Source organism: Aedes albopictus, chromosome 2 (assembly GCF_035046485.1).
Source record: "Aedes albopictus strain Foshan chromosome 2, AalbF5, whole genome shotgun sequence".
NCBI lineage: Eukaryota > Metazoa > Arthropoda > Insecta > Diptera > Culicidae > Aedes > Aedes albopictus.
In genome coordinates, this window is record NC_085137.1 from 242,719,627 (window position 1) to 242,728,701 (window position 9,075).

Genomic DNA, 9,075 nt, shown 5'->3' on the forward strand with positions numbered 1-9,075 from the left:
TAGATTTTCTCTTTGGTCAATAACTTGACCGGCAAATCATTTTCGGTTGTTTTTGTTGTTTTAGATACTACTCCTAGTCGTCCTTCACCGAAACACTCCGAGAGATCATCCGAATATTCGTCTAATTTCCCGGAATAATCCAAAGAGAAAATCGATGAAGAGAAATCGATCATTGTAGATACGCCTGTATGATACACTGAGCGAAAACCCCCGCCATAAATTGAATGATTTTTGCCTCATCCGAGCTCCATACCTATTTTCAGTCAAGATTAGGATGATTTTCATTTGATGCAGCTTCCTTTAAAATAACAACAATGGGAATGACAATAGTCCTAAACATGGATGATATTTATTACTTTTTATTAAGAAGTCAATAAATGAATGATGTTTATTCCTTTTCCCGATTTGATTGGGGATTTGTGTTTATTTTAAATTTTGTACCGAATGAAAAGAAAAACAAATAACACAAGTTTTGAAAGGGTATTAAAAATATTATATTTAAATTTAGATTTATGAGCACATTTCATTTTAAACATTCACTAAAGAGTTTTATAATATAGGTGCGTGTGTTGTTGCGTAGATCCGTTGCGATCACGGGATGCCAGGACTACGAACAACAAATTATCGAATATCGATTGTTTAAGGAATCCTATAATGCAAAAAGTATCCAACAATAATTGCTTACCTCTTGAGATGTTTAATTGTCGTTAATGGAATATTGTTTCGGGATTATTCAAGGGGAATGACATATCCTTTTCTAACCGCAATATCCGCATTTATCCGTTTCTAACCGTCGCTAACCGCGTCTAACTTCTGCTCACTTAGCAGCTCGCTTAGCAACGGTTAGCGACGGTTAGAAACGGATAAATGCGGATATTCCGGTTAGAAAAAGATATGTCATTCCCCTTGGGATTATTAAAAAGAAACGCTCCGGAAACCAAAAATCTCGGACTAACTACAACTCGCCAGCACTAGTTTCAACGAATGACAGATGTAGGAATGCAATTGGATGATTTTCGGTATGTAGAACAGAGGGAAATATTTTGAGATGGTTTTGCAATGATTAATTGTGTCAACTATAATTTCTTAACATGATGATTTTTGTTCAGATGGACACAGTTTAATCATTCTGCTGCGTAATCATTCAATATTGAGATTCTTTGGATTTGTGTCGCAACGAATGACAAATCATTCTTTGTACGGCGGAGGTTTTCGTTCAGTGTACTAAACGCGAGATTTGGTGGTCGAGAGGTGGCGGCAGCATTAAGAGCCGATGCACACGAGCGTTAATTGACGCCGCGTGAATTCACGCTGCGTCGCCGCAGCGTTCCTGTGGGGCATGCGTTGACATTGCGTGCCGCACACGGTGCGGCGCGGTTGCGGTGCAGTAGCGTTGCGTTCTCGTGTGCATCCTCCCATTTGATTGTGTGTAACTCAGGACGCACTTGCGTGCACGCTGCGTGGACGCGCCGCCCGTGTGCATCGGCTCTAAGATGAGCACCTCAATTGCGACGTTGCAAGCACCGAAAGTGGCGTGGTAACAGATCTAGGCGTGTGTGCAGGATGAAAGATTTTCGGCTTCTAACCTTCAAGAGATTGAGGAGGAGTTGAAAAACAACAAAGCCGCTGGAGCAGATCATAACCAAGCGAGCTTAAAAAAATCGGTGGAGAAGCACTGGTGAGAGCACTTCAAGAAGTATTACCGGAGGAATGGATGAAAGGTATCGTGTGTCCCATCTACAAAAAGAGTGACAAGTTGGATTGCGGGAACTGTCGCGCGATTACACTACTAAGCGCTACAAGATACTATCTCAAATTTTATGCCACCGTCTATCACCGATAGCAAGAGAGTTCATGGGGCAATATCAGGCTGGATTCATGCGTGAACGCGCTACAACGGACTAGATGTTCGCCATCCGCCATGTGTTTCAGAAATACCGCGAACACAACGTGCCCACACATCACTTGTTCATCGATTTCAAATCGGCGTACGCACGAATACGGATTCCCGGATAAACTGATACGATTGATCAAGGCGACGATGGATCGAGTGATGTGCGTATTTCGAGCACCGGTGGTTCGAGTATCAGGGACACTCTCGAGTCCCTTCGAATCCTGCAGAGGGTTACGTCACGAAGGTCGTTCAGCTGCTTGGTTTCGATGAGAATATTGATATTATAGCTCGCAAATTTGAGACGATGGCGGTAACGTACATTTGGCTGAAGAATGAAGCCAGGCGAATCGGATTAGTCATTAATGATGGCAAAGGGCTCCAGGGAGGAATCACCGCACCCGCCACCCCGAATTTCTATCGACGGTGATGAAATCGAGGCAGTTGAAGAATTTGTATACATGTGCTTACTGGTGACCGCCGACAACGACACCAGCAGAAAAATTCAGAGGCGCATTGTGGCAGGAAATCGTGCTTACTTTGGACTCCGCAGAACTCTACGATCGAATAAAGTTCGCCGTAACACGAAGTTAACTATCTACAAAACGCTGATTAGACCGGTAGTCCTCTATGGGCACGAACCATGGACTCTACGTACAGAGGACTAACGCGCCCTTGGAGTTTTTGAACGGAAGGTGTTGTGTTCCATCTACGGCGGAGTGCAGATGGAAGACGGGACTTGGAGAAGGCGAATGAACCACGAGCTGCATCAACTGCTGAGAGAATCAGCCATCGTCCACATCGCGAAAATCAGAAGGCTACGGTGGGTGAATCACGTCATTAGGATGTCGGATAGCAATCCAATTAAAATGGTTCTCGAGAGTCATCCGACCGGTACAAGAAGACGTGGAGCGCAGCGTGCTAGGTGGGTCGACCAAGTTGAGGACGATCTGCGGACCCTACGCAGAGTGTGGAACTTGAGACACACAGCCATGGACCGCGTGGAATGGAGACGGCTACTACAGTATCGGACAATAAAAATGTACCAAAGCCGTTTTCCCTCACAAACCAGCCAACTTTGGATTGCCATACCTCAACTATTTCTCAACTGATTGTTTTCATTTTTCTGTAACGAACTACAAAACATTTCAATTTTTAAAAACTATTGAAAAAGTTCGATGATAATTAGTGTGCCTGTACCAGTTATCGCACTACCGTGATTTCGGGTGAAATTGATCACTTTTCGTAGTTTTTGGCGAATAATTGTTTAATACTTATCGATATGGTTAAATTTAATGCTTTAAAACAAGTACGACCATGGTTTTCATAAGTCAACGAGGTTAAAAATTCTACTGCAAATCATTTTATTACAAAAAATATAATTTGAAATAAAAAATCAAAAAAAATAATTTCGGGGTGAAATTGATCAGTCAGTGAAATGTTTTTTGTATGTGCTGAGCCGAAGGCCGAAAAGTTAAGGAAAATGATTTATTTCTAACATAATTTAAGCAAATTGTGAAATTCATCTTTTGTGAATGTGATCAGTTGTCACGATTTTTTCTTGTTGATTAATGATGCAAAAGGTTGAAAATCAACTATGGCGAATTTGAGGTACTATAGCCATAACTGGTACACTGAGGCTACCTATACAAAAGTTACAGATAGGTTGAATTTTGACAATAAAAATGCACCAAGATATAAAGTTTAATAGCAAAAAGTGAAAGAATCTCGTGAGGAATACCCGTGATAGTAGCTGGAGAAATTTTCAGAGGTAGAGGGATTCTCAGAGGAATCCTCGAAATTTAGAAAGTGGGAATTATAAAATCTACCAAGCGATGTCCACAATCTACGTAGACTAATTTATGGCCGTCTCAGACGTTCCCTCCCCTAGTAGATTTTTTCAAAATTTATATGGAACGTAGACCTTGGTCAGACAACCCCCTCCTCCCTTAGCTACGTAGACTCTATGGGCATTTAGGGTGTCCCAAAATTGCACATGATCAAAAAGCTTGAGGGCTCACCCTGCAAATGATAGCAAAGGGTGTTGAAAACAAACTTTTGTATGACGGCAACTTTCAAAAATGACGTTTAGAGGTCGCCCCGGCGAGATTTTTGAAAAATGGCCATTTTTTGTAATAAACTTTATACAAACATTTTTTACCGTACACAAATTGGCAATACTTACCATTTTTATATTTTTTACAGCTTGATATAGATCCAAACTACTTGGGAAAAATAATTACTGACATATTTTGCAGGTAACTTGTTGATACTGATTTTTTGAATTTACTAAAATTTGTCATTTTTTTGTATATTTCGCATTTTAACCATCATAAAAAGTATCTCAACCTAATGCTTATTTAAAACAATTTCCATAAAAAGATAGTGTTTTCGGAAAATTCTTATGTGGCATTTTTAGAAAAATACCTGAAAAATCAAATTTCACCAAATAGTAAAACGTGAATAACTCTACAACGAATAGAAAAAAACGCCATGCTGTCTTCGGCAAAGTTTTTCCTCATAAAATTTTCTATCTTTTTATGGAAATTGTTTTAAATTAGCTTTAGGTTCAGATACTTTTTATGATGGGTGCAAAGCATAGTATACCAAAAAATGACATATTTTAGTATATTCAAAAATTTAGTATCAACAAGTTACCTGCAAAACATGTCGGTAATTATTTTTCCCAAGTAGTTTGGATCTATATCAAGCTGTAAAAAATATAAAAATTGTGGATATTGCCAATTTTTGTACGGTAAAAATATTGGTATGAAATTTATTACGAAAAGTGGCAATTTTTCAAAAATCTCGCCGAGGCGACCTCTAAACGTCATTTCTGAAAGTTGCCGCCATACAAAAGTTTGTTTCTAACACTCTTAGCTACTATCATTTGCAGGCTGAGCCCCCAAGTTTTTTGACTATGTGCAATTTTGGGGCACGCTAATGGACATGCCCTATCAGGAAGTGGTTGTTGTTCTGAACAATTTTACCGAATACAGAATGTTGCTATCTTGCCGAGGTTTCCAGAGAACTCGCTACAAAGACATGGTACACCTTACCAATCTGTGAGTAAAACGGAACCGGAAGAAGTTGAAAACGTGGAATTACCCAAGTAACCACGAAGCCGTATATAAGTGCATCAATTGCGCTATATATTCATATTTAAAATTGTGAATATAATGCTGCATTGCTTTAACCCTAAAAGGGATACCTTCACTACCGTGATTCTGCAAAGTGACGTAAGCGCCATTCAAAATGTCAATAGTTTTTAATATATTATATATAATATCTGGTATAAAAACAACACTTAGTTATGCCTGCTGTATTAAAATGCAAGATCTAGTCGTAATCTATCATCTATGGAAAGAAATTTAGAGGATGAGCAGGAGTTTTATGCATAATAATCAAAAAATGGGCCAAAACTATCAATGTCGCTTACGTCACTTTGCTGCATTACGGCAGTATCATGGCCTCAGTTTCGTCACCTCGCTGAGTGTGTTCCATCAAAGGCGAGCTCTGAAAGGCGCCTGGAGTCCAATGGACCCCAGGTATCCCTTTTAGGGTTAAACACCTCATTGAAGCAATTTTAAAGGGCCCCACTAAAATCAAATTAATGCCACATATTGCAGCACATTGACAGCCATTGCTAAAGTAACACTCAATCATTGCAGTAGAGGGCAAAACGACTATGCCATACACTCCCGATCAAAAGTTTGGGTCACCCCCTCAAAAACATGTCATTTTTTTAGGGCCATATCTTCGCCAATTTGCGTCCGATTTCAAAACTCTAGGTTTTATTCAAAAGATAATAAGTCAAAGAAACTTTAAACATGATTTAAAAAAAACTTTTTCAAAAAATTTTGTATGTAAACTTAACCCAAAGTTGCCAAATTTTCTAAAAAATGAATATAAACTCACGGCAGTGTCGCTGGAAGTTTGGTCGACCAAATTTTAAGATGAGAGCGGTAATATGTCCCATTATCTATTAGCTTTCAACTGCTTTTTACGGAACTTAGCTAAAAAATCTAGAAAAAAAGTTTTTAAGTAAATTAATCCTTGATGTCATCGACCAAAAGTTTGGGGTCACCCCTCAAAATTCTGTATCGGCCAAAAGTTTGGGGTCACTTTCTTAAAACATGGAAAAGTGATTTGTTGATATCTTTGTCATCTTTCATTTAATTTTAATTCTTCTTGGCTTATTTGAAACAAAATGAATGATACTTACTGCATAGACATTGAACCACACATACTTGTTGAAATTTACATACTAAAACTTAACGTAAAGTTGCCTCATTTTTTGAAGCGTGGAAAAAGGTGATAATTTTATATAACATTTTTATATACAAAAATCGTTAAATACGTTAAGTTGAAGACATCGAACGTAAATTTAGTTAATTATCTTTGAAATGAGCCAAAAAGAATTAAAATTGAACTATAGATGACGAAGATATCACCAAATCACTTTTCCATGTTTTACGAAAGTGACCCCAAACTTTTGGCCGATACATCATATTGAGGGGTGACCCCAAACTTTTGGTCGATGACACCAAGGATTAATTTACTTAATAACTTTTTTTCCAGATTTTAAGTAAGTTTATATTCATTTTTTAGAAAATTTGGCAACTTTGGGTTAAGTTTACATACAAATTTTTTTGAAAAAGTTTCTTTCAAATCATGTTCAAAGTTTCTTTGACTTATTATCTTTTGAATGAAACCTAGGGTTTTGAAATCGGACGCAAATTGGCGGAGAAATGGGCCTAAAAAATGACATGTTTTTGAGGGGGTGACCCCAAACTTTTGAACGGGAGTGTATATATTAAAGATGCTACATTTAATCAATTCTGAGCATATTTGCCACATATTAAGATTAAGATTAATTATTATGCCCTCAGTTCCCCACCAAAAGCAAGAACTGGAAAAAAGTCATATATTATAATTGTCCTTTTGATTACATTGGTTTCAGTACCAGAAGTCAATTAATTCGGACATAAGCAAACACAAGAAATCAATTTATTCATGAGACGACAAAAAGTTTATAGCTTAAATTATTTTTAATAATAATAAATAAATAAATTTAAAAATTTCACCTAATAAATTTAAATTTATATTATAAATTCAATCCAGGGCTAATTGGGGTAAAACGGACAGCCGTTTGTACCCTCCCGTGATTCTAAAGCTAATCGATAAACCGTATTTGTATGTATCAAAAATGACTTCATGTTGCAACCATGATGTAGAGTGATGTTACAAAACAATACAAAAAAAATGTTATCATCCAGCAGTTTTTGGGGCATGTAGGGTAAAATAGGGAAAGATCTTTCATATACGAGTATGATTACTGTTAGCTGCCAATTGCACCAAAAACTAATTTTAACGGTCCTTAGCAGTATGTGTTTCTTATAAATACGTTTTAAATTTCCTTTTTATATGAAAATAGGGTGAAATGGGGCAAATTGGACAACTCTCGAAGATGATTCTGGTGATAATAGATTTAGCGCTTTTTGTTTATGCCAAAAAAATCAACTTAAATTAGTAACATTAAAAATCAATTCATAATTAGGTAAAAGTGTGTATTTCCAGCAGTTGTTGAGGCATATGGGGCAAAATATGCATTTGAAAGGTGCTTCAATGTATTTTTATGATTGCTATGAATCTCTTATTATACCTGCAGCTATTTTCAACGATCTACAGTGGTGCTTGTTGTTTGAAAGTACATTTTGATTCTATTCTTGTATGAAAAAAGGTCAAATGGGGCAAAATGGACCACTTCCCGTGCCGTGCGGTGAATGAATTTAGCACCAATCGATTTCTCGTATTTTTTTACGTCAGAAATGGTCAACTTCACGTACCGAAACCAGCGGCGCTAAAACATCCGTTTTTTGGGTCGATTTTTCCCACTGTGCACTGTATGATGTTAAAAGTTATTATCACACCCGTAGACTCTATTATGTAAACTCAAGGACAGTTTGGAGGACCTAGCACATCTGAAAAATATTTTTTATCGTATTTTATTTTATTTTTTTATTTTCGGGCACCAAAACTATAGAAAAACAATAAAATAATGTTTTAAAAAGGTCAGGAATGAAAGGGTTAAACAATGCATGATAAGATTTGTCTCTCAAATTTGAAAATCTAACAAAAAAATGCATCCTATGTATAAACTTGCAATAAATGTTGACCTCAAATTCCTCGCATCGTGCTTCGTCTTTTTTTCAAAGAGTTATAGCCAAACTGAGGAATACTTAGAAAAAGGCATCAAGTCTTTCTAGTCTACCCTACTAGGGTCTTGTACCATTTTGGCAGGAGTACCTACATATTTTCAGAACTTGCCGCTATAACTAAGTCAATTTTATGCATAATTTTTGGCACACAGTGAGATACGTACAGCATCTAACCCTATACAAAATTTCTAGTCAATTGGTTTGAAATTGACTTAGTTATAACGGCAAGTGCCAAAAATAGTTACAGCTGCCAAAATGGTACAATACCCTATATCTGTTTTATTTTGCGCCTGTTCGCGCATGAGTTTCTGAATTGCCACCAATCGATAGAACTGATAGACGTATAGAAGATCGCAACTACAGAGGTCTCCAGTTAGCCTTGTGGTTAAGGCTAAGGATCGCAAATTCGGAGACAGCGAATTCGATTTCCGTTCCGGTCCGGACAATTTTCTCGACTCCCTGGGCATAGTGTATCATTAGATTTACCTCACAATATACAAATTCATGCAATGTCAGGCAAAGAAAGCCATTCAATTAATAACTGTGGAAGTGCTCAAAGAACACTAAGTTGAAGAGAGGCAGGCCAAGTTCCAGTGAGAACATCGGGCCATAAAGAAGAAGAAGAAGAACCACGGCGAACATTTGTCTTTCATCGAAGTACTAGTTCCAAGACCAGGAAGTAATGCAAGAAGATCGTTGTTCAATTATAACCCTCGGTTAATTTCACCTTCTGTTCAATTTCTCTCATCACAGCTTGTGATTCTATCCACCATGTTTCATTCATTACTTTAGTTACTTCCTTTTACCTTGAGTAGTATTAGATTGTCAGAAAAAGGTCATTAACATTTCTAAAGGCGTTTAAATCTTAAAATTGATAAAAAACTTTAAAACAATGAATTCAATCTGAAATAAAAAAAATGTCCTTGAATGCTCCATCTATTATCTACATCATCTGTTTAGCAA